The 27,727-nt window shown below is 43.8% G+C and overlaps 1 protein-coding gene across 3 annotated transcripts in view; it reads right to left on the bottom strand.

The window, feature by feature from the left end:
• The window catches only part of SLC22A18 (solute carrier family 22 member 18), a 766,907-nt gene that overhangs the window by 726,253 nt on the left and 12,927 nt on the right, over positions 1-27,727 (bottom strand). The window lies entirely within an intron of this gene.

Here is a 27,727-nt window from a genome sequence, read left to right as displayed (position 1 = left end):
CAAGCAGAAAGAACAGTGATAGTCAAAGGTGGTAGGAGTGAGTCCATAAGGAGGGAACTAACCCATAGTTTTGGAGGAGGCAAAGTCAAGGCAGCCAGATTTCTTAGAGGAGTGAGGTAGCAGCATCATTGTGGTTATGGTGCAGGAAGGACCCCAATTAGCGTTCCAGAAGCGGACAGGGAGCAGACAGGGGCCTTAAAAGTGGGCCTTTACTGAGAGGGCCGACTAAAGCCTGCCGGTCCCTGATCGGATGTAAGAAAACACTCAGCAACAAATGGGAGTGCTGCACAGGGAGAGGTGGTTCAGCACAGCCTGCCTACACAACAAAGAAAACCATGGTGGCCATCTTGGAAGGGCCAAAAAACTGTCAAATAAGCAGGAAATAGTGTGAAAACATTGTGCTTTCAAAATAGCAAGGCAGCTCCAGGTATTAAAACACTCAAAAATTGGCAGCACAATGAAAATGCCAAATAAAACAGTCCTTTCCAAAACATTTATGCAAATTTTGTTGGGTTTTTTCATTTTTTTTCTTCAAATTTTGATTTTTCAGGTTTAATAATTCCCCTGGAGGTGCAGTAATGCACAGAAAGTGCACCTACCTAATGGAATGGTCAGCAGCCAGCCACAAACCAATTAACCAAGAACAGGAAGGATGCCTCACAGAACCTCTATAAAGTCTCAATTATTCTAAGAGCAAGGACCATAGGCCACATGGGAGAAAGCTAAGAGCAAAAAATCAACGTGGGCTATTAATGTATTCACATCATTATTATCAAATGATTTATTTAATTAATACTTGTTTTCTTTAAAATCAGACATACAAATGTATTACAAATGTAAATACTACATTATTAAACATCACTTTCTATTTCATTTAAAAATGTGGTACATATATCAATGAAGGGTCATCAAATATAACCTGCATAGGATAAACCCTTATCAGTGCAAACATTGCATGTGCAAATAGTGGAATCAATGAAAACAACATCATCAATCTGATATCTCATGAGTTGTAGAACCAACTTGTGTTCACAAACATTCCACTAGAAAAAACACATCATACAAGTAATAGCCATTGTTTAAAATGACTTCATACGAGATTGACTTTAGAAGTGGTATGGGAAGAGATTAGGGTTGCTAGGAGTGAATTCATGTATAAAAATGGGAATAACTTATAGTTTTACTTTACTAATTCTAATGTTTACATATTATATTTCTAAGAGAATAAATATGCACAAGTGTGAGAGCTTTTTAAGAGTTTTAGAGGAACTGTTGTGCAAGTGTAAATTCTTGTTGGTCTAATAAGTACTGTGTAGCAACATTCAACTCTAGATGTTTCACACACAGGGTAAGTACTCGTAATTCACAGTGGTAGGCCCAGAACAATATTGCTAATAGTAAACCTATCAGGTGCCCAAGATTAGAAAGTTTGCTTGGTGCTGTGCAGAGATCCCTACCCACTCTCTCTAAAGTCCTGCTTTCGGATAAGCACAATCTTCTGCTGCAGAACCTGCCAAAGGTCGCATTCCAAACTCCCTCTGGGAGGCAGTATGACTCTGGAAAGGAGGGTCTGGTTAGAAACCATGTCACTGTGGTGTGCCATCCTTTTTTCCTGCTAATGGAAGCAATTGCCCAGAGGTTCTATAACAATATCTGGGAATCTGGCTCCAGTATTCATTTCTCTAACTCAGATCTTTACAACTCCCCAAAACGTCCCTCGAATTTCAGAGATTGGTATATGGGAGGGGATATTTTTCCTATGTATAAGATCTAGAGAATTAAATAGTGTTTCATACCTTTGTGCTCAATACAAGTTTTGGAATCAAACAGTTAGAAAAGACACATAAATATTCATTCTATAGTATAGTTCTCCATCTTCACGTGGATATAAGTAAATAACATACGACAGTGTAATACTAATTGCCAAACTGACAGCGTCACACTTCAATAAACTTTAGGGTAGGATTATATGGGTTATGTAGACTACATTATCACCATTTTTGTAACATTTCACAAAATCTTGCCCAAATATGAAGTGGGTGCTGCCCGGAACAAAATGTTCAGGCATAGTTTTCTTTCATATCATACATCCATAAACCATTCACTGTGAGTAGGTACAACAGAAGATAATTTACAAGAGTGAGGGGGCCCCTCTACAGTGAACTAACATGGTTCAAATAACCTGTTCTATGGAATTTTTTCCAATCAAGAAGGTCTACAGCCACGTGAGCTAAAACATGTTGGTAGAAGACCCTTCTGAGTGGGAGAAATTCCACAGAACAGGTTATTTGATCCATGTTCATCCTCACAAGTGGGGCTCCCATACTCTTGTTAACAACAGAAGATAGCCCATTGGTCTCAATATGCAGTGTTTAGCAATCAAACAAGCTATATTGAACAATCTGTGTGTACATCTAGAAGCCTTATCAATATCTCCTAGGAGATACTTTGCTGGTTATGGGATAAATGGTATATCAGTTAAGGATATCAATGTATTACCACTTGAACTGTGAAAGCAATCACCTAGGGGAAGGACCCGAACCTGTGTGTTACAACAGCGGCTGAGGAGAAACCTTTCAAACAGATATCAGAGCAATTAGCATCTAATTTCACCAGTCTCGGGGTGTGTGACTGCAATACAGTCTACATAACATTTTGAACTCAATCAAACTGAATTGAGAGTTATAGGATAGATCTTTCATCAGCAAACAATAGTGCCGCCAAGTGTCGTCTTATATAGTAGCCCCTCAATCATCCTCCAAATAATAGGGAATCCTCATTTTTTATTTATTTGTACACTACTATACATTGACAAGACCAATCACCTTCTGTTCCCTGCGTGCATGAAAAATTCTAAGCATGGATGTGTATTAAGTTCAGATGCATATGTTGGCCATTGTTGATGAACTGCAGCTGTCATACAATAGTACTGACGTCTGGCCAAAGGTACATTTAGCTTCATACTTGGGTGCTATAAGTACTGATCTTAAATCGAACAGAGAAACACCCTTTCTCTCACTCTTAACATGGGAATGCAGTCTTGTTGCAAATAAGTACGCTGTAAATTGTGCTTGGGAAACCAAGCAATAAAGCTCAACGTCAGGCACTGTCAGATCGCCAAGGAAATAAGGAACTGTTAAGCTCTGCCCTTTTATGGACGCACACCCTGACACCCATAAAAAACCATGAACAACATGCATCCCAGAATTACATTTACATAAAATTTACAACTACAACAAGTAGAGCACGGATTCACTTTCTTGATGTGGAAATGTATGCCCAATCCAATAGATTAGCCACAAAGATCTTTACTAAAACCACAGACCGGAATAGCCTTTTATTGGCAACTAGTTTCCATCCGAAACAGACAATGGAGAGTGTACCCCTCAGCCAATTTCTACGCTACAGGTGCAACATTTCGGAACCAGAAGAATACAAATTACAATCCAAGACACTGTGTATGAGGTTTGCACACCGGGGATACAATCAGGAACTGATCACAGAAATTGCAAGGAAAACTGAGTCCCTGCTTACACCTAAGCCACCTAAAGATAGTCCATCTTTGGTGTATTTAACCACTAATTCCTTACAAAGCCAGAAAATCAAGGGCATAATTAAGAACAATTGGCCCATGCTTCAGATGGACCCTACACTGCAACATCTGTTTCGTGATCTACCCCTATTTGCATATAGAAACAGTAGATCTCCGTGAAACAGCCTAATTAGAGCTGAAATGTCTAACACTATCCCCACCAACAAACAGCATAAAGGCACGGTGCCGTGTTACAACTGTCAGCACTGTGGCAACATTATTAAAGGGAACACCATTACACATCCATATACGGGGAAAACAATCTCCCTTAAGCACTCATACACATGTGATTCTAAAACTATTGCATACACATTGAAATGTCCCTGTCGTCTTTATTACGTGGGCATTACAACCAGGAAGGCGAAACTCCACTGGACAGAAAATAAATCCAACATAAGGACCCAGAATTTGAAATCCCCGGTTACATCACATTTTGTGGAAGCTAGACATACGATTGCACAGCTCAAATGTGTCATATTAGAACAAGTCACCATGGGAACGAGGGGTGGCGATCTTACTAGGAAACTACAACAGAGAAAAGTCTGGAGGATTGATATGTCAGACTCTATGCAACCAAGAGGAATGAATAGTGAAATCAATTTAATGTGTTTTGTATGAGACACAGCATTACAATTTCCATATCAGTGTAACTATGACCTGAGCTTTTTGATATGGTGAAGCACTTGTGTTACGTGTACACATATAACTGATGGTTGTTTTCTTGTGTTTATAACTTTGTTAACCTTTACTGGTATTGTAGGTTGTTTGTTTACGTTTTCAATACAGTTTTATTGGATTTCTATGTAGTGTGATGTAAATACCACATTTTCAAAGAATGAAGAAAACACATGAGGTACGTGTTAAATTGAAATGTTCGCTGTTTGTTGACACCACGTGTCAAATGTACCATGGTGACATATAAGATTAGCAATGACCAGTGTCGCGACTACCGGATGCTCTGTGAGGTTGGGAATGTTGGATAATATGGATACCAGTAGTTTCCAGGTACACACGGGTAGTAAGGGACACCTCTCGCCCCGTCATGTTTTCCTGTACTTACCATATGCGGGATGAGGGACACTGCGCCAACTTGGTGTGTTGTAGTGCCCTCTTGCCCGCTTGACTAGGATGTATTATGGAATCCATACTGTGACGCCATCACCATAGTTGGTGCTGCATGGGTCGTAGCGGGAATCAGCGGGTTTATCTCGTGACTATATTCACGGGATCCGTCTTCGACATTCACTATGGAGATCTAGGGGGCCCACAATTTGTGAGTTCTACCAGGCTAGCAGCTAGCCACTGTGAGCCCTTAATTGAGTAGCTGTCCAGTTTGTTATGCCCAGTATGGTGTCAGGGACTGTGTACACTATTCGAGCATGTTGCTATGACAATGCCCGATTGGCCATTCTAATATGGCGGGTCCGCGACTTTCTACGCATGCGCAAGCGTCGCCTTGACTACCGTATAAGCTATCAGTCATACGCTGCTCGGTTTGTTATGAGCAGAGGCACAGACGGCATACCGTGGGAGTTGCCTTCACTACCCGATAAGCTATTACTCACACGCTGCTCGGCTAACTAAGAGCAGAGGCACAGACAGCGTTCCTGAGATTCGCCTGATGTCCGTAAGTTTCTTGTTATTTTTATTTTAATCTAGAGCAAGAATTCATGACAGAATTCGAGGTGCATTAGCACTTAGTCAGGAAGAGAGTTTATAGCTGTACGCCATGTGTTATTATGGTACTCCCATACATTAATGGGGTACCTTTGACACTAGGCACTCAATCTCTTATATTCCCAGTCCATTTTACCCTACACCATAGTTGACAGACCTTAAATTTGATTTAGTTTGAGATATTGTGTTTGTCTTTCTACCAGTTAGGAACTTGATAGTATTAAACTATGGGATCCTGTAGAAGTATTAATATACACTCTACTCTTTACTACAGCTCGCCCTCCCTAGATTGGGTCATATTACGACGTGGAAGAGGTGGCGAGGACTTTTCACTCTTGGCTTCAGCTCCCCGCTCACATGTTACTAACACATCCTGCGCAGTACGCACTCCAGAGATTTACGTAAATATGGCAGGTCAGCTGCTTTTATATTTATTCCATGCCTCCCGGGTGTTGATGTTGGTTTACAACACTGGTCATTGAATAGATTTGAATTTAAAATCTGTGTATTGTTCACAGATTCTCAGCAGAAGTCGGTTATTTTATACTACCTGGCAGTACCAGCCTTGAAGAAGGATCATTCCGAAACACGTCAGCACCACGACACAATATCGTGGACACTGCCCTTATATTGAATGAGAGACAAGATTGCAGAGTGTACATAATTGGTCATCTATAGACTTAACATCAGCACAAAGAGCTCTAAACATGCAGTCTGCATGTATCACCTGCTCATTTTGGAACTCTACCTAACCATATAACAGACCTGTGTACAGTTTTGTGTTGTTGAGTTATACTGCTGAAATTGATATCAAGATCGTAAGATGAATATTACGACATCTTCACTATATGTATCCAATGGTGGCTGTGCCGTTAACAGCCGCAAATTTCTTTTACCTCTACATAAAGTTTTGTTTGGATTGAATTGAAAGTAACTGCCTCCAGCAATTATTTATGTACTACTTTGCTCTTAGATACAGGGCATAGCACCCATACGGGTTAGAAATGTAGTTTTTTGATTTATAATTACCTGAAAGCTATCAACAATTGAATTGTGTTGAATTTTGAATGTAAATCATTGATTTACTCAACGGGACATTGTTCCCACAGGAGTGCACATTGGGACTTTCTGTCAGATTATGACACATGTTGTTGGTTTGGGATTTCCGTTCTGTCTCTAGTGGTCTTGAGACTTATTTTAGTCCCATTGCACCTGAAATATATAAACATTACATGTAATGTTATGTTATGTTATTTTGCATTATATAGCGCCTTATGTACCATTGGTATGGTCTGAAGGCGCTGGCAGGTTGAACGTCCTTGAGAACCGAAGTTCAAGTCAGTAGAGGGAGTCAAAGGTGCGTGTGAGCACCGGATATGTGTGCAGCTGGTGTGGCATTCGTGTAATAGCTGCTTCTTAGCAGTAGGAGTGGTGGTTGAGAGGTCAAGAGTATGTGTTCATTCTGGCAGGATTTATCCAGACCGATTGTGGCTGCGTTAGGGCTGAGGAGAACGCCTGGCTGGGGGTGTGTAACCAGCAGTGTTTAGTAAGAGTGATGGGGAGTATGAGGCAGATGTTGGTATGAGAACAGCTATAACGAATGGTGTCATAGTATCGCTGTGTTCTATTTGAGTGGTGGTGAAAAGAAAAGAGTAAGCGTGGAGATGTGAATATGGTGGTTTATTTTAGGTGCTTGAGATCACGCTCATTCCAATAGTTCCATGAGCTTCATCCGTTCCATGTATTCCGACTGTTCCGTGCATTACGACCGTTTCAAGCACTCAGACCGTTCCTTTCATTGTTCTTTCAGACGTTCCATGCCCTCCAAACCACTCCCATCCGTTCCGTGCATTCCCACATCCGTTCCGTGCATTCCCACATCCGTTCCCTGCATTCCCACATCCGTTCCGTGCATTCCCACATCCGTTCCATGTACTTCAACCATTTTATGCACTCCACCATTTTATGCACTCCACCATTTTATGCACTACTCCTTTCATTCGTTCTACCCACATTATCCTTACTCCATGCATCATAATCCACATACGTCATCTTCACCATTCACTTAACTAATTCCACCCATTTCACTCATTCCATCCACTTCATTAGTCCCAGGGCACGCTATCAGGCACACTTCTAAATTCAACCAGGGCATGCTATTAGGCACCCTTCTAAAATTCCGCTTTGCACAGAGTGGATATTAGGTGCACTTCTAAATTCAAACAAGGCGCGCTAATAGGTACACTCCTAAATTCAATTTGCACAGAGAGGATATTAGGCAACCCAATTCAACTCTGCACAGAGAAGATATCAGGTACACTTCTAAATTCAACCAGGGTGCGTTATCTGGCACACTTCTAAAATCAGGCACGGCACGTTATTAGGCATACTTCTAAATTCAACTTTGTACAGAGAGGATATTATGCATACTTCTAAATTCAACCAAGGCATGCTAATAGGCCCACTTCTAAATTCAACTTTGCAGAGAGGATATTAGGCGCATTCCTACATTCAACCAGGCACGCTAATAGGCACACTTCTAAATTCAACTTTGCACACAGAGGATATTGGGCGTACTTCTAAATTCAACCAAGGCACGCTAATAGGCACACTTCTAGATTCAACTTTGTACAGAGAGGATATTAGGCACACTTCAAAATTCAACGAGGGCACACTTCTAAAATCAGGCAAGGCACGTTATTAGGCACACTTCTAAATTCAACTTTGTACAGAGAGGATATTATGCATACTTCTAAATTCAACCAAGGCACGCTAATAGGCACACTTCCAAATTCAATTTTGCACAGGGGGGAGATTAGGCACAGTTCTAAATTCAACTAAGGCACGCTAATAGGCACACTTCTAAATTCAACTTTGCAGAGAGGATATTAGGGGCACTCCTACATTCAACCAAGGCACGCTAATAGGCACACTTCTAAATTCAACTTTGCACAGAGGGGATTTTAGGCGTACTTCTGAATTCAACCAAGGCACGCTAATAGGCACACTTCTAGATTCAACTTTGCACAGAGAGGATACTAGGCACACTTCAAAATTCAACAAGGGCACGTTATTTGGCACACTTCTAAAGTCAACCAGAGCACGTTAATAGGCACACTTCTAGAGTCAACCAGGGCATGTTAATAGGCACACTTCTAGATTCAACTTTGTACAGAGAGGATATTAGGCACACTTCAAAATTCAACGAGGGCACACTTCTAAAATCAGGCAAGGCACATTATTAGGCACACTTCTAAATTCAACTTTGTACAGAGAGGATATTATGCATACTTCTAAATTCAACCAAGGCACGCTTATAGGCACACTTCTAAATTCAACTTTGCACAGAGTGGATATTAGGCGTACTTCTAAATTCAACCAAGGCACGCTAATAGGCACACTTCTAGATTCAACTTTGCACAGAGAGGATATTAGGCGCACTTCTAAAGTCAACCAGGGCATGTTAATAGGCACATTTCTAGATTCAACTTTGTACAGAGAGGATATTAGGCACACTTCAAAATTCAACGAGGGCACACTTCTAAAATCAGGCAAGGCACATTATTAGGCACACTTCTAAATTTAACTTTGTACAGAGAGGATATTATGCATACTTCTAAATTCAACCAAGGCACGCTAATAGTCATACTTCTAAATTCAATTGTGCACAGGGGGGATATTAGGCACAGTTCTAAATTCAACCAAGGCACTCTAATAGGCACACTTCTAAATTCAACTTTGCAGAGAGGATATTAGGGGCACTCCTACATTCAACCAAGGCACGCTAATAGGCAAACTTCTAAATTCAACTTTGCACAGAGGGGATATTAGGTGTACTTCTAAATTCAACCAAGGCACGCTAATAGGCACACTTCTAGATTCAACTTTGCACAGAGAGGATATTAGGCACACTTCAAAATTCAACGAGGGCACGCTATTTGGCACACTTCTAAAGTCAACCAGAGCATGTTAATAGGTACACTTCTAGAGTCAATCAGGGCATGTTAATAGGCACACTTCTAGATTCAACTTTGTACAGAGAGGATATTAGGCACACTTCAAAATTCAACGAGGGCACACTTCTAAAATCAGGCAAGGCACATTATTAGGCACACTTCTAAATTCAACTTTGTACAGAGAGGATATTATGCATACTTCTAAATTCAACCAAGGCACACTAATAGGCACACTTCTAAATTCAACTTTGCACGGAGTGGATATTAGGCGTACTTCTAAATTCAACCAAGGCACGCTAATAGGCACACTTCTAGATTCAACTTTGCACAGAGAGGATATTAGGCGCACTTCTAAAGTCAACCAGGGCATGTTAATAGGCACACTTCTAACTTCAAGTTTGCACAGAGAGGATATTAGGTGCACTTTTAAAGTCAACCGGGGCACGCTAATAGGCACACTTCTAGAGTCAACCAGGGCATGTTAATAGGCACATTTCTAAATTCCACTTTGCACAGAGAGGGTATTAGGCACACATTCTGAAGTCAACCGGGGCACGCTATTAGGCACACTTCTAAAGTGAACCAGGGCACGTTAATAGGAACATTTCTAAAGTCAGCCAGGGCATGTTAATAGGCACACTTCTAAAGTCAGCCAGGGCATGTTAATGTTAATGTTAGTGTTAAAGGACATTTGTACCGCGCACTATCACCACCGAAGTGGTCCCCTGCCGCTCTGGTGGCTCTGAAAAAGAGGAGGAGAGGGGGTGGGTTAGTGGGAATAAGCTGGAAAAGTGCAAGAGAGCAGTGATGTGCTGTTGGCAGCCTCAGCCCGGTGGGTCCGTTGGCTGGGCTTGGGGTGTTTTACGGTCCGTAGTCGTCGTGTGCTGTTGTGCTAGTATATGTGTGGTTTGTTTTGTTGTTGCATTGTTGTGAAGTTTGTGTGGATTGCTGTGTTTTAGGCTTGTGGTTGTGTTTGGTTAGAGTTTGAGAGGTGTAAGCAGAGGGATGGAGTTGTTAGTTGGTTGGTCAGTTGGCATTGCTGTCCTTGCAATTATGGGATTCCATCTAGGTGTGGTACATGCTGACATTCACATTTCTATCTAGATGCGGTGCAAGCTAAAGTTCAGAATTATATACAAGTGTGGCACGTGCTAACAGTCACATTTCTATCTAGAAGCGGTGCAAGCTAAAGTTCAGTTCCCTACATGTGTGGCACTAGTTAAAATTGGCAAGTAAGTTCATATGCATCACAAGGCAACATTTACAATCCATTTAATGATACAATGTGAATGTTTTTCAGAAACACTGAAAAAACAATTTTCGCATAAGGCTGTGCCCCTCGACCCCCCCTCTTTTTACCCATAAAAAAATATCACCCCACTGTATAGAATGTTAAATAAATACTGTAACTGAGCAGATCAGGTTTGGAAGAAGTAATACAAAGGACCATCATTTTCAAAAGAGAGATCCTCCCCAACATGGATATCGGTAGAGAGGCGCAAGTCCTACATTTAATAGCAAAATGTACTAGATAGTTGCCCAGAGTTAAGTTATAGAGCAGTTTATGAGCCAGCACAATTTTAACCCCAAGATATAGAACAAACTCAGGAGCCCAGTGGAAGCCGTGAAGTTGTGCCAGTTGGTGAATAACATTGGTGAGAGGAAAAGGTTTACGACTTAGATCAGTTAACTCTAAAGCCTGATAACATCCACACTTTACAATCTCATCTATAAGAGGTGCCAAGATGGCACTGGAGTTGCAAAGATATGTTATGTTGATTTATATCATTCACCGCTGCCATTTGCATGGTCTCCAGGCCCTCATGTGGCTCTGTAAGAAATATGAGTGGGGTTGGTTAGTGAGGAAGAGAGGAATAGGATATAGGTTGTGCTCTTCTGTTGATGCTTGCAGACTCAGGAGAAACTGGTGCCTGTGAGCTTTCTAGGTGTGCGTTGTTGTGTGCACCGGGCTTGTTCTATCTGGAAGGGAGGTGTCCATTGTCTGAGTTGTTTGTTGTCTGTGAGTATTTGGTTTTGTAGCATGATTAGCGAGTGGTGTTTGGTTTGTGTATTTTTGTGAGTCATTTCACTAGCCCTCTGGGTGTGTGTAGTACGTGACAGGTGTGAGGGTGTGGAAAAGAGAGGGGGGGGTTAGTTGGTCTCTGCTGGCCTGTGGGTGTGAAGTTGTTTTATTGTCGGTTCTTCATTCGGTACTGTCCCATGTAAAATATAAAAGTATATCATCCACAGACAGCGATATGGATTCTGAAGATCCAGACATATGGATTCCTTTGTGGCCATGCTTCATTCTAATATATATGCTTTACGTGGCTCAGCCACTAGCGCAAAAAGGCGAGGAGAAAGAAGGCATTCCTGGTGACTTCCCTGTTCCAATAGGAATGAGGGAAACAGAACACTATTGTCAATCACGCAAGTCATTGGGGACGAGTATACAAACTTATCAGAGCTCTAAAAATATGGATCAAATTTATAACGATTAAGAGCTGCAAAGAGAAGTCACAAAGATACCTAATTAAATACCTTATCAGGGTCAATTGTGGCTACTACAGCGTGGGCATTAGGATTTATTGAGACATTATACAAAACAACCTATGCCAGCTCAATGCTGTCAATCCATGTGGGATAAATCCACACGTGTCCACATGCATCAGAGCAGTCACATGCAGCAGTAGTCTCAAAAAGGGTATTGTAGCAAATATCTTGCCATCTTCAGTTAATATGGGTAATGGATGCAAAGAGCTGCATCATCTAGGAGGCTTATTAGCTTTAAGTAATACAGTTATTATTGCCTTACAAAGAGTTACAGGTAAGCAGTAATTTTCAAAGGATACTTGCCAAACTTTAAGAAGACATAGCGCCAGCGTTACTTTAAGCTCCATTTATAATTCCCCAGTGAGGCCATAGGAGCCAAGAGCATTACCTGTCATACATTTTCAATAGATTTGAGTACATCCTCAACCTCCATAGAGAGAGTTGGCAGTAATGTCTTATCTACGTAAGATGCAATTTCTTCAGAGGACATAATATCTTGCACAGAGCGTGGGTATGTTGGGTTGTTTGCGCATAGCTCTTTGGTCGAAGCAGGAGTTCCCAAAAGTGAGATTTAAAAGTGAACTTTTATTGGTTCTTAACCAATGTGAGTATACAGTTGTTCATGAAGTACCAACATACTCCATTTGGAGGCATGTGCAATTGTTTTGCCCTTAAATGAGCAAAGATAATTGCAAAGAGGAGAGGTGTATCGCCATGGGGCTCTAGCCGCATTCAGCTCGTTGACCTTCAGTGTTAGAATGATAGGTGAAAAATCTGAATAGATTCATGGAAGGATTTATCTCACAATGAATCACCTTATCCAAATGTGGACAATGGCCAAATATATATTGATGTGGGATGACATATTAAGCCACACTATTCCACAGGTCACCTTACTCTCAACCTTGCAAATCTGGCCCATTCTGAACAGTGGAATAATAGGTTAAGATTGTTCCCCCCGACTCTGTGAAATGAACTCCACATCTGGGTCCAAAGTTAACATCAATTGAATAATAGCCTTAGCTGCCTGTGATAGTGAGTGAACTGCTGATCCATTGCTATCAACAGTAACACCCAATATTGTGTAAAGTCACCTCCCCACATAATACATGCATCAATTGGATTCTGCACTAACCCAGTGACATCTATATAAAAGGTAGGGTCATCAATGTTGGGGCCATATCTGTTAATTGAAAGCAACGTTTGACCATGCAGTATACCATCTACGATCGCTTATCTGCCAACAGGATCAACCGGGGTCTTGCTCAGCTGGAACTGAAGCAAGTGATGAATCAAAGCCAAGACACCTCTGTACTCGGAAGAGTTTTCAGTGTAGTAACGGTCATAGTCCCAGTGTTTAGTGAAGGACATAGAAGGAGAGGAGACAGCATATTTCCTGAAGAAGCGCTATTTTCACAGCAAGGAGCTCTAGGTAGGTTAGCAATTTTCTAGCTGCAACCGGATAGCTGATGCCTCTAACATTCCAGCTGACCAACACCACTCCGAGAGACCTAGAAATAATATTCAGTCCAATACCCTGAATTTACATCATACTGGAGAAATGTAAGTGGTGTGTGGTTTGGCATGATGAAGGTGATATTAACTGTCATCATGCACTCTTAAATTAATTCCCCTGCCACCTCCACCACCACCCACGCCCTCACCATCTCCCCAAGCCGGGCAGCGTTCATCTCAACAACAACTAGTGGCATGTTGTGCCGCAAGGCAGGTATGGGGAACGCATCTCACAGGGAGATTGACAGCACAGTGCAGAAATGTAATGAACTCTAATGTAGCAAATTGGTGCAACAGATATAGTGTTCTAAAGAAAATGCAAATAGGGGTCCTAGAGCACTTTCATCTGAGGCAAAGAAAAAACATGTTTTGTTTCCCATGGGGATGGGGCTGTCTCAGCTCTCCTCTTTGGCCGAGCTCGAGGCCTTGCTAGCAGATCAAGTCAATCTAATGTCTAAAGAAGGAGAACATGCCGGTCTATTAGCTTCATATACATAACAGCTTTCGCAATGGGTGTGAGAATTGGAATTGTGCCTACCCTATGTTGTTCCCAGGCAAGTTGCGGCTTCTTATATCGAAGCCGCAACTTGCCTGGGAACAACATAGGGTAGGCACTTGCCAGTTGCCTAACATCTGCTTCACTGCGTTGAATATTTTCTGAGCATTCTGCACTACTCTGAGGAAGTCTAGGTATAGAAATATTCTGGCCGACACATACCTCAATTCTCCACTTTTCTTTATGCATCCCAGTGTGAGATCTCTGTCACAAACGTTTATATGACAAGTTATAACAGGATGTGGAAGCCCTCCAGGCTTGGGTTTTGCCATTAACGAACAGTGTGCTCTCTCCAGCGTGAAATGAGGTGACAATGGGCGATCATTCCGAATTTTCCTCAGAAACGACTCTACAAAAGTCTCTGTACTATCTTTGAATGCATTTTCTGGAAGCCTGACTAAATGGAAGTTGTTGTGGCATGTCCGCGACTCCAAATCATCACATTTGGCAGATAATGAAACTACTTACTTCCGCAACACAGCCACAGAAGATGACATCCCAGCTATAAAGTTTTCCGCTGAGCCAACTCGATATTCCACCTCCATAATCCTTCTACTCTCTTTCTTCCAGCTTGGCTTTCAGTGACTGCATGGTGGCTTCTGGATCATCAAATTTGGCTCTGATAGCTGCACACTCTTATTGCATTCCCCTCATTAGTTGTTTCAATTCCATCTCCGAACCCTCGACTGCCTCTCTATTGAATCGTGGTGAGGGGGTGGCAATACTCTCCGATGGACAAGATGAGGCTTAGATGTTCATAGAGCAGAGCTATTCAACCTGGGGTGTGCCCCCTCCCAAGACCCTGGGGGGGTCCCATTCCAGAGGGCGGCGTGAGACCCCACCCTGAGAAGTAAAGAAATAACATATCATTTGTTTGAAGATTTTTTTTTTAGGGAGGAAAGAAAAAGCGGGGCAGTGGGGAGCCCTGGGCAGGTGCGGCTCATCCATAATGGGTGAGGGGACATCAACCCAGTGGCCCTCTGACCCATTATGGAGGAGGGGAGGAGCCAGACCAGTGAAACACTAAGCGCTCCCTCAGCTGCTTTTTCCAGCTGAAGGAGTGCTCCTGGTCTGGCTGAACTGTCAAAGGGAAACACAGTACAGTTTCCCATATGCACATACTCAATAAGCCATGCAAGGCAGGGGGCGCTTTGCTTCACCAGCCTTGAATAGCTCATTGGAAATGTTGGCTAGGGAACTGCATGTCTGTATGTGTGAGGGTGAGCTCCTCCGCCTTATCGCACATACAGACAAGGCAGGCTGGAGCAGGGCGTTTCAACACCAACACTCAGGCCCCTGCACACATGTGCAGGAACCAGGAAGCTCTTGTTTCCCCGATTCCTGTTCATGATGCAAGAGCTGGAGCGCTGGGGAGGAAACTTCAGGACCGGGGCAGAAGGTAAGTTTATATTAATACATGTTTTATGTGCATGTATGCTTGTGTTATGAGTGAGCGTATGATGATGGGTGCTTGTTTGAATGATTGAGTGCCTGCTATGTGAATGTGTGTGTGTTTGTGTTGGTCCATGGAGCTGATTTTGGCGAGTGGGGATAGGGGGTTGAACAACAAAGGCATTTAACAATGCCTTTGTTGCACAATCCCAATACCCGCCTGCCAAACTCAGCTCTCCTTCTGAGATGCTGTGGATCCCAGGTGACAGCGATGGTATTTTTTTACTGCACATCTATTGTAGATGTCCAGTAAAAAATACCATGCTTTCACCCTGGGCTCCCCAGGGCCTTGCATATACACATAATCACTTTGATTGTGTGCATGTGTTAGGCGCTTTGAGGCCCAGGAGACAGGGATGTTATCCTTTTACTGGACATCTATCATAGATGGCCAGTAGAAAATACCATGCCTGCCCGATATGCCCCCCCAGTACCAATTGCAAACTGTTTGGCTTTTTACCCAATGTTTTTAAATGTATGCTCTAAAATGTAACATTTTAACAATTTCTTTAAAAATCCCGGGGCGAGAACCCCCCGAACCCTCCTTGATTGGCTCGTGCTCCCTCACTACACTTGGTTGCTGTGGCATATCTGGGAGAAATAATGATGCCCGTCCACTTAAAAAATTCACCAGCTGCCACTGGCCCTGGGACTGTGCAGGGAAGCGGGGTGGGGTGAGGCCAGGGACTGTGATGGGAGCAGGGTGGCGAGAGCCCATGGACATTGGTAGGAGCTAGGTGGGGAGAGCTCAGGGTATGTGGTTGGGTTGGGGAGAGCCCAGGGACAGAGCTACGAGTCTGATGAGGAAGCCCAGAGACTGTGATGGTAGGAGGTGGAGGATATCAGGCACTTTATTGGGAGTAGGGTGCGGTGACTGCACACGATAGTTGATAGCCATTTGGACTTACTGTCCATTTGACATTTTTTGGGGGGGGGCGGCCTGCCCACATTTTGCTCAGGGGGGTGCCAAGCCAAAAACGATTGAAGACCACTGCCATAGAGCCTTTTTTCATGCACCCATGGCATGGTCAGTCAGTGGGGATGCTAATATCTAGTGCAGTACCATGTCTCCTAAGGGCATAAGAAGCTTTGCTACCCAGGTCACTTGTTAGACAGTCCTGAAGAATTTCAGGAGGATTTCAATAGTCTTTATGCAAAAAAGATGACCGCCAGATATCTGATTCAGATATAGAGGCGCCGGCTCGCTAGATGATCAGTGCATGCCCTCTGCCTGTCACCTATAGCAGCTAGCAGGGGTTGCAGTAAGGCGAGCTCGGCGATCTAGGTTACACACCAAGCCACCATAGATCTCCACCATAGATCTTCTCCCTTCAGTCTCGCATCCACACCAGCCCGTAAGGCATTTAAAAATCTAGAGCTGTGCCGTCTTTTAAGGCTTTTTCCACCTAGCATCAGCTGACAACATGCATGATCTCAGAAACCTTTGTTACACATCAAATAGCACTGCTCACTCCTCTAAGATCTTCAGCCCACGTTTGACTAGCACCACCATCTCCAAAGTCCCCAGGCAAGGAGTGAGGAGAGGACCTTTCTGCATCAAAAACATCCGGGAGACAGGCACCCCAGCCAAACAGCTCTGAGGGAGGATAGGGCAGGAGTGGTAGTCCCTCCAACCAGCAAATAGTTAGCTTGCCCGAGCAATCCTAGTTCCACTGGCAAAGGGATGCAAGTCAAGGAAGCAGTAGCCAACAGCGCATTGCTGCACTACCCCAGACAGCGTCTCGCAGGCCATCAACTCCAAACACAGCCCTTTGCAGGTGACAAGACGCGCAGGAAAACCCCAAAAGCAGGCGTCCACTATCTTGCCCCCCCACGACACACCAAGTCCAACTGCAATATCGCACCAAGTCAATGATTTCGGCAGAGGATGACATTTGCTGTCCAGAGCCCCCAAGTTACGTGGCCATCTTGACCGCTGCTCAACAGCGCCCCCATGCATTTTAATAGAGGTGGGGAAAGGAAATGCAGGGGAAACTTGCGTCGGTGCCGGCGTTATGGCCGTACACGCAAAGCATGCTGGATGCAGAGCTTCCAGGCTCCTCTTTGCTACATTCCTTACCGTGGAAGCAGCAAAACTGCTGCAAAATGCAACGTGCGCCTTTATTACACCTCTGCAATGTTTTATAGACTGGGCCCTGGTTTGTCATTTCAGAACAACGTCTAAGTGAAATTCTGGGTTGCAGTCCCTCTGCTGTGGTGCTGGATATTACACCCTGGTTACTGGAATCACGTTTCTCATTGTCTGCACATTTTCAGGACTCTCAGTGGCGATCAGCCGCATTCATCCTGAATGGCTGGACAGAACGAAGTGGATAAAAAGAGTCACGTTTCCCAAAAGGTGACCCTTCACTTTTCCTTCTCTTACAAACAAACATGTCAGTTTAGAACGTGACACGCGTGTTTTCGCGTGCTCCAATCGGCTTGAGGTCCAGCCACCAGCAAAACTGGCAAGCAAGCTAGGGTGAGAGAAAAGGGCAGCTTCAGTTTTGCAGGTTTGTTTGTTTACATTTCCCAAGCAGGTCAGGTCACCCCTTTCAGCATCCGAGCCCTCCCAGCAAGGAGAGAGGCTCTAGACAACAGAGCCTTTCAGGCCGCGGCAGAAGACACCACTTAGCAAGGGCCTTTCCAATGTGGAATCATGTGTCCTCCTTGTTGTAAATGCTTCATTCAGAATGAGTCATCCCATTAAGCACATATACAAATAATGTAACAAAACTTTCCCTTCAAACAGCATGTCATTCTTAATATGTTTAAAATGCATTAGTTCACAGTGCAATGTGCGAAATTCATTGCCTTTCTTCCTTTCACACATCATTATAAACCCTACACACTTTCAAACTGCTATTGTCTGACCGATGGATGCATTTTCAAAGCGCTGGATAAAAGCAAAATGTACTTTCTTTTATGGATGAATCAGGTGTCAATAACACTATTTTGGTAGTTACTCAAGCAGCACGAAACCAGCTGCACTTCCTTGAGTGCTATATTTACGCTTGTACTTTCCGTGTGTGAGTTGGTCCGCTGGTTCTTACTTTTTGGGAAATTCTGGGAATAATAGTTCTGTATTTAAAATAGGAATGTAAAGACTTCAACCTGGCCTTGGTGACTTCGGGTATGTCCAGACGTTGGTCCCTTACCTGCTGGGCCTAGAGACCCAAGCTACTCCTCACTGATGAAGCCCAATGAGACCGGAACATGTCTGGGGATGCTTGTGGTCTCATGCAGAAGGGATGAGGCCAAGCAATTCAGACTCAACTGCCCCTTTTGGGTGTGATCAAGCCTGATTTGCAAATGGTATTTCCCCTTTTGTAATGGTTTGCCAGGTGAAGAACAATTTTCTGCAGTGTTGAAGAGCAGCCAAGTACCCCCACCTCAACCACTTTACCCATATTGCCTATATGTTGGGAGCCAGAGTGTGAGACACGTGCAGTACCAGTAAGAATACCGGTATCAAAGAGAAACCTGGAGGCAAGGTTCCCACTGATGAAAACATGCCTACATACGAGACGATATGATGGCCATTTGAATGAAATTCCAGAAGAAGCAGAGAAAATGGATGACCAAGATGAATAGTGGCGTCAAGCAGAATTGAGCTGACATGAATAGAAGAAGTGCAGAGACAAGAGAATTAAGATATTCCATAAGGCACCATGAAAGAATTAAGGATAAGTGAAATCTTAAGATCAAGGCGAAGAAGCTTATGCCATGGAAAAGATGAAGATATCAAGTTATTTTACACGTGTACAGATGCAGAGAAACGCAAGCAGATAAAGTATTCTTGAGGCTAGGTAAGTAGTGAATAGATTGCGGCATGCACCAATATATACATATATGCATAAAGAATGAAGATGGAAGTTTGCACTACGTGTTATAGCAGAATTGGACTGAAAAAGGAAGGACTCATTTTCAGTGTGTCTCAGTTAAGAAAACAAATTAATTAAAAGTGAATCTCAAAAAGGCGAGGTTGGATGAGCCATGAAATAAAGCCAAGAAAGTCAAGGTTTTATCAGGCTGAAGCGAGCCGGCATTGGATACAAATCGTGTGAAAGAACAAAACTCCTGTTCAGAAGGCATGAATCAAACAAGGAAGACATCAGAGGTCTATTCGAAAATAGTTTTTTAATATATGAGAAGCTCAAAATCATGGTCTACAGTCATTTGGACAGATGAAATTGTACGGACGATATGGTCACACCTACGCATGAGGGCAGAGCGTGCCTTCACTCACCTGAATTCTCCAGTGCTAAGAACACTCCCAAGGACAATTTCAAAGTCTTAATTGCCAGCAGACCACTGAGGTGATGATAGATGGATATGCTAATTGGTGGGAAGCACTGTTTTAGACGAGCTCACCAGCACCTGGAAGTCCAATCTGCATGCTGCTATACGTAGGTGGAAAAGTACTGACGAAGGTTAGAGTGCCAACCAATTGTAGGGGACCACATAATTAGAGGTTTTATAGTTTGCGTAGCCAATGGGACGTTGTGTATTTAGTGACATCCAAAGTGGCCATTTTGAGGGGAGGGCTTAGTTGCCGCACTTGATGTTAAGAAGCCTATCACTTTCCTTCATTGTCCCATACTAGTATAGAGTGTATATCTAGATAGTTCCTCAGACCAACTTTTCTCACTAGGTTTTAGAAGTTTGCCATGTAGGATGATGTTAGTAATACGCAGGTTGCGCATCACCTATGACGTTGTTTTGATATATAAGATTACTTTTTTCTGAAATGCATTGAGAGAAATTGCTATGCAACGTTGGATGATGTCCGTTGTACTCCCTGTTTTAGATAATTGAGAATAAAACAGTTATCCTTTTTGACAACTACCTGAGTATTTTCGATTATTGATGTATGAATAAACTCTGCATCCCCATCCATCTCAAGGGTATTGCTACTCATCTTAAAGGGCTGAAGATCACCCAGTCCACGTGGTAGCAGAGAGAGGATGGTTAGATACCCATCGAGATAAAGTAAGCTTTGAGGTTCCTGGAAATATCGCATGACCTCTGCAATTCGGCTGAAAGGCCGTGAGGCTCCCTGTAGATAGCGGGTTAGATAAAAACATTTATGCTTGCAAGCGTGGGTGTGACGGGTTCCCCGGTTTCTACTGAATCTCCTCCCAGCATTTACAGGAAGCTGAACAAACTGAAAGTTGAAGAGGCGATAACAAGGCGGACAATACTGAGAGATGGAAGACAAAATATCCGAATGGTGAGTAGAACTGAGCGAGGTGGCAAAACTGTGGGCAATGAATGAGAAAAGTGACATGGGGTAAAACGAGTAACGGAGGGAGGTTAGGGTAAAAGGAACTTGGAGAATTATGCTGGTTGAATATTAAGCAATTGGCTTGTGGAGAGATATCAAGCAATTGGGATACCATGAGGAGAATTCACATGGGAGGATACGCCTTGGATACCTGCATTTTAAAGAACGGTCAGAAGAAACACCACCTAAAAGTCCCTGTAGTGGAAGACTTAAAACAGTCCCAGGTAAAATCGGTTCCCAATAGGACAGTTTACACTACCTGGGAGTATTTTTGAAAAAGGCAAGATAGGTCTTAGTGAGAAGACTGTGAGAGATTTATGTGGCCGGCCGAGTGTGTTTGTTTGTCAGTTTTGTTTTATGTAATTGTGTAATGTGATGACACAATGAGTAAGGCTGATAGAACGTAAAAAAAAGAAACACGAGTTAAAGAACTAAGCGTGTCTTTTTTGAAGAATTTGAATTGATGATATTTTTAGCAGATTAAAGTAAAAAACATGATATAGAGGGATTGGAGCCTGCGACGATTGGTGCACGCTCATATTATTTTGTTTTTCTTGAGAAGTATTGTTTAAAAATTGCAAAGAGTAAAGGTGAGTATTGACGATCAAAGAGTGCTGTCTGTGTCAACAGTTGCTGAAACATGCACCTAAACTCAGACAGTACAGTGCAGAATGGGTTAAGGGCACCGCAGATAAAATGTTCATGCCCTGGCCACAAGGGGGATAACTATCGAGGGTAGTCTTGCAGCATATGACGACATATTTGCATGCTGTGTATACAGGAAAAAAGTTAGATAAGCGACTAGCGAGCATAAAACTTTGGAAGATGTATCAGGAAGAGAGAGAGGATCCACCTCCTGTAGACTGGATACTTAATGTATGCAGAGAGGGGGGTGAGGAGCCTTCTGCTCCATGCGCCGCACATGAATTAAATGGCGATAGTAAAAAAGATGATAGGTTGTACCCATTAAGGGAGCTTAAGGCAGCAGGAGGGTATAGTAACCCGGCATATGAGTCACCTGCGCAAAGCAGCGACGAGGGTGCAGAGAAAAATACTGAGAATGATTTAATCTCTAAGATCCCCAAGGACAAAGAGAGACGCGATAAAGAAAGAGTCAAAGGTTTCGAGCACATCCTTAGACATAGGACGAGAAATAAAAAGATTGAAAGAAGAAAGAGTTAAGGCTGATGAGTTAGCACTTATACAGAACGAATGGATGGGTGGTCAGATTTTGCTCAAAATCGATGGTAAAGGCATCGAGGACGTACGGCAAAGGGAAGGCCGAGATGAGCAGAATAATAGAGATGAAGAATCGGATGAAAGGTCATGTTGCGCTCACCTGGTTCCCACAGGGGCGTCGATCAGACCCGGACAGCTGCGGTCTCCACCAATGTGATGCGTAGTGAAGAGATGACAGTCTGGACTGGCCCGCCTAATCTTGTCTGCTGGACTCGTAGAAGTATTCTCCTGCAAGTGGAGAAAGGGATTTAGCCACCCGTGGACTTTAGTGATGGCCCCCCCAACAGTTCTCATTCTCCCCACTAATCACCTCCGATATCCCCTTTTGGCAACCTCACCTTATGTTTTTAAATGATGAGCTCTCCATCCTGCATGGCATGCAGGGGCGCGTAGATACCAGTTACTTCACTGGGTTCAAGGTAGTGGAGGAGTTCCGGAGAAATATTGACTCCAGTGTCTATAAAGTTCAAAGAGTTCAATATGTCCGATGTTCACTCTTGTTCCAATCCCTCGTTAGGTTGCAGCTGGGTCCAAAAGAATATTGCCTGGAGGCAGCTGATGGTGTTCAGGTAAGAGTCTGTATTACCAAACACTGTCCGGTAAAAGTTGCATGAGTTTAACTTGCTGTTTTCTCTCCCTTTATAGGTGCGGCATAGGAAGATGCGGCGAATTAAAGAATAATACCTCCGGTGGTAAAGCAGGTAAGCCTATGGTGGCAAAGAGATTGTCTTTGTCGGTTTTCTCGGCTCACCTTGTTATTCCTTTTGTTTTCCCCCCAGATGCTGGATTTCGACGAAGAAAATTATGGAGGCAGCGCCGAGTCGAAAGATGCGGTGGACTGGTGAGTATAACGCGGCGCAGCTGCTGGCGAAGCGACGCGTGCTGAAATAATGTCCTTTCCAGGCTCGGAGATGTGCTGGGTCCGGAAACAGGTAAGGAATCAAATAATCTCTGTGATCTAACCTCTTCTCCATTCTTTTCCTTTTGTCTAGGAGCTCCGGATTCGAGGCGGACGTGGCAGAAGACTGGATGCTGACTTGCAGACACAGTGAGCGTCACGCTGCTGGATGCAGAATAACGTGATGCATGGGCTGCTGTTCGGGCGTGGTTTAGATGGCCTGCAAAGTAGTCCCAGGTAAGAAGTTCCCCAGAACCACACCCGAATGAAAAATAGTCCCTGTAATAAAATAGTCCCATCCAGGCCTCACGTTGGCTTGGACTCATTTGCAGCATGGTCTGCATAAGGTAAGTAAAGTCAATGAGCCTGGCGCTTATGGCGCCAGGACTGATTTCTATGATGAGCCTGGCGCCTAAGGTGGCAGGACTGAATCCAAATAGCCCCCAGCCGGGGCTGTTGGGGTTTTAATGAGTGTCTGGATGCCTGCTCCTGGGGCTGATGGACTCTATCCGGATGCCCGGGGGTAGGCATCATGACAGGTCAAGAGATGAAAGGACAAAAAGGAAGGATAGGCAAAGACGGAAACAACTGTATCAAAATGAACAATTGAAGAAACAGGAAAGAGCAGAAGAACAAAGAAAATATGTTAACAGGCAGAGATCAATTGAAGAACAGGAGAGATTAGAAAAGATAAGAATGGAAGAGGAAGAACAGAAATTAAGGGATAAAAGAATGCAAAGATGGAGAGATGAAGAAATATGAAGGGCAAATGAAAGGAGAGATATGAAAAAGGAAGGGGGAAAACAGGATACGAGAAGAAGCAAGAAAACGAAGGAGTTTGATGATGAGTTACAATGAAAGAAAAGACAGAGAGCACATGATCTTGATTGCATGGAGAAGAAGGTAAGGAATCCTGATCCAGTAGTATCATGGGAAGATTTAGAAGAGTCCTTCCCAGAACAGGAGCCAATAGCGGGTCCGTCTAGAATAAATCTAGAGGATGAATTCTGTTCCAGAAGCATTTGAGATGCTATCAATAAGGTTTATCATGATAGGAAAGCTCAGAAAGCGGTGGAAGGAGAAGGCAAAAATGACCGACTTCGGAGTACACAGTTGTACGACAAGCAAAGAGCCTTGTGTAGTTTTGGGCCTAGAGAGATGTCTTTAGATAGACTAACTCTGGAGAGAGATGAGGAGGAGGGGGATCACATGAGTTGGGCACAGGAAATGTCAGATAAAGACAGAGAGACCTTCCAGGGGGAGGAGGGAGATAATGCATGTGGTCTTGAAGGATGTTTTACAATGGAAAAGGAAGTTCAATGGTCGGATTTCAACCTACCTCAATAATGGGCGTTAGAGTCACTGACGCAGTGAAATCTACCATCTAAAGGGTAGACCCATGGTCAGAGGGGACACACCACTGTATGTGAGCAGATTAAGGTCACTGCCAGGAAGAAGGTGGTGTGGACCATTGTTCCTACTCTGAATAGGCAGAGAATGGAATATGAAAGTGAATTTGGGGTCTCACAGTTTCCTTTGTTAGAAAAAGGAGGAGCTAGACCGCAGTATATACCTTGGCCGCAAATGACAAGGATAATTTAAGGTGTAAACTCCCGAGTTTAACTTCTGGAGCTGGGAAATGGATACATGAGCTAGAAAAAATGACGGGCAGGAATACTTTGGCTATAGGGGACATTAAGGGTCTCCTAATCGCAATCCTGGGGGAAAGGGCTGTTGATGTTTGGGCACGAGCAGGGTACTGTGGTGTTACCACGGTAAACACTGCTCATGATGGAGCACCGTTTAATAATTGCAGAGCAGCAGTTTGGAAAGCACTTAAAGTGCTGTGTCCGGACACGTCCGATATGGGAGCTATAATGACAAAAAAGAGGCAAGAAGGGGAGGATCTGCTTGTTTATTTTCAGAAGTTCCAAGAATAGTGGGCCTTGGAGACACGTGAGGCTTGTGGGAAATCTATACCTGTATTTTATCAAATATTGTGCCAGGGGCTGCCAGAGCCCATGCAGAAGCAGCTTAAGAAATTGGTGGGAATGGAGGCAAAACCATGGTCAGAGATACAGCTGACCATTGCTTATTATTGCAGACTCCTGCAAGAAAAGAATCACGAGAAAGACGATGCTAGGAAAAGCAAAGAGGCAAAGTTAGTGCAGAAAAAAACTAAGTATGCCATTGAAGGGGCAATGCTGACTAGTGGGGATGGATTGATCTTGCAACAAGAAACAAGCATGCCGCAGCTGAATAGACAGAGGCAGTTTAATCAAGGAAATAATGGGTTTGTACCGCAAGGAAGGAGAGGTTTTCGAGGAAGAGGATTTCAGAATAATCAGGGAGTTCAGAGAAATCCAGATGGATTTCAGAATTCTCTGAAAAATAATCACGGCATGCATGGAGGACAAATGGAAAGGCCTCTGCCTGTATGTTGGACGTGTGACATGACAGGGCATCTTTTTTGCGCATGCAGAAGTCAAGGAATCATGCAGAAAAATCCATTTTTGAGAGGGGGACTTTACACCTGCCTGCATATTTGCAGCAGAGGGGAGATGGGTTTGCCCAGAATTAAACAGTGCAGCAGACACAAGCGCTGCAAATACAGCAAGGTTTACAAACACAGCAGGGGACAATGAGTATGCCACAAGGGCAGTCGCAGCACTCACCCATGCAGATACAGCAAAGCACGAGTACAGGGCAGCTAATGACTCCTAAAGTAGGGGGTGTCACTGTTGATGGAGGAAATCCTTTCACAGGTACAGGGATGAGGCTGTATCCACAATAGGACAGCTCACTGGGGGACGTGATGTGTTCAGTACTATCTGTGACACCTAATCCTCAAGAGGAACCAAGGGTTGACGTCAATATAGGTGGCAAGTCTTTTTCGTTTTTAGTAGACATAGGTGCAACAGGCTCATGTATAGGAGAGGATACGTTTTCAATGTCTGGAAATGCCATGAATACTCAAGGTTTCACAGGAGCTATGAGCAGAGTTCCATTCACTAAAGATTTACCAGTCTCCGTAGGAGAATGTGATATGTCGGTGCCATTGCTATATTCAAGGCAGTCACTGGTTAATAGATTGGGTTGACATTTTATGACTAAGCTAAATATGACAATTTCATTTATTGATGAAGGAATAGGGTGTTCGACAGCAGGCATGCATTATTTAAACATGAGTGAATTTATTATGGCATTCGCGGGACACATGACCATACGAGGATTGCCATTAGAACCAGAAGTGTTTTACTATGCTATACGCATTGATATGATGATATGATATGGCATTTGTAACGCACCTATACCCAGGTGTTTCAAGGCGCGACGAGGCGGGGAGGGCGGAACAAGGGGAAGACAGACAACGATCCTACTAGGCCAGGTGTCATTCAGACCGCGCAAGTGCAGGGGTAGGGGGAAGGGAAAAGTGCAAGGGGAAGGGGAGGGGGGAAGTGCAGAACAGGGTAAGTAGAATGAAAGATAAATAAATAGGGCCAGCTGGTGGCAAGTGCAAGGTAAGTGCATACAAGTGCAGGGAGGGGGGGGCTGTAGGGATACAGAGACAGTCCCGCAGTGCAGGGGTTGCCAGGGAGGCAGTGCAAGTGGAGAGTGGCTGGGCCAAGGACCGAAGTCGGTGAGAGTGACCCAGGTGCAGGTCCAGTGCAGTTTCAGTGAAGAATTTAGCAGGGAAGAGGGAGAGAGAAAGCAGAAGCAAATAGGAAGGTTTTGAGGTGCTTCCGTAACCGGAGATGGTTCTCCTCAAGTTTCAGGGAGGCAGGAAGGCTGTTCCAGAGGGAGGCCACTGCCGCAGAGAGAGATCGACCCCCATCTCGTTGCTCCGAGAAGCGGCGGACCCTGAGGGAGTTCGAGACAGATGAGCGAAGGGCTCGGGAAGGAAGATATTTAGGAAGAGAGAGTTGAAGGTATTTAGGCCCCAGGCCCCAGAAGGCCTTGTGGACAATGCAGAGGGTTTTGAACTTAATCCTCGCAGCCACTGGGAGTCAGTGTAGAGATTTCAGTCCTGGAGAGATACGGTCCCTGGGCTTCAGGCCAAAGACAAGTCTCGCAGTCCTGTTCTGGATGAGTTGCAGAGGGCGGAGAGTGGAGGCAGGCAGATTAAGATAGAGGCTGTTACAGTAGTCCAGCTTCGAGAGAACCAGGGCTCTGGAGACTGTGAGCTTCTGGGGGAAGGAGAGGGAGGGAAGAATACCTGTGAGGAGGTGCAGCTGGTAGTGTGACTTCTTAGAGACATCAGATATATGAGGAGAGAAGGAGAGTGTAGAGTCGAAGATGACCCCGAGGTTTTTTGTCTTGCAAGTAGGAGCAGGAAGTGGGCCTCATTCTGTTAACATGGTTGCCAGGTTTAGTGGGCAGGACTATTAGAATACCTGATGAGTTACCTATGGATGAAGAGGAATAGGGAATGTTTCCTTTGAAATTACAAGCAGCCATAGTGTAAGGAGAAACGGCTTTGCTTGATGGGAATGATTATGATGGCAGACAATGGTGCACAGTGATTGCCATTGGGGAGGGTTGTAGATTGACTGACATCCCTGATGAGGATATGTTTGGAGATCATCCATCAGATGATGAAGTAGTATTCGAAATGAGTATTACTTATTGGGTGAGAGTAATTAAACATGAGGTTCCCCAGAAAATGATCTTGCAAAAGTACAAGCTTCATCAAAAGGCCCCTATGAAGTAGGTTTACTAAAGGGGCCAAATAAGTGAAGATTAAATTGAAACCAGGAGCAATTTTACCTCGAGCAAGATAGTATCCCATGTCTCGCGAGACAGACAAAGGAATGTTTAAGACAATATCAGCTATGATGGAACAAGGTATCTTAGTGACGTCAGAGTCACAGTGTAATACTGCAATTTATCCTGTAAAAAAGGGGAAAGGGGGTCATGGAGGCTAATTCAAAATATGAGGCCAATTAACCAAATTGTAGAGGCTGAGTTTCTTCTAGTTCATAATCCTGCGACAATTCGATGT

Source organism: Ambystoma mexicanum, chromosome 11, assembly GCF_040938575.1.
Source record: "Ambystoma mexicanum isolate Mex_15411 chromosome 11, UKY_AmexF1_1, whole genome shotgun sequence".
NCBI lineage: Eukaryota > Metazoa > Chordata > Amphibia > Caudata > Ambystomatidae > Ambystoma > Ambystoma mexicanum.
The sequence above is the reverse complement of the archived record's forward strand: the minus strand, read 5'-3'. Positions and strand labels throughout refer to the sequence as shown.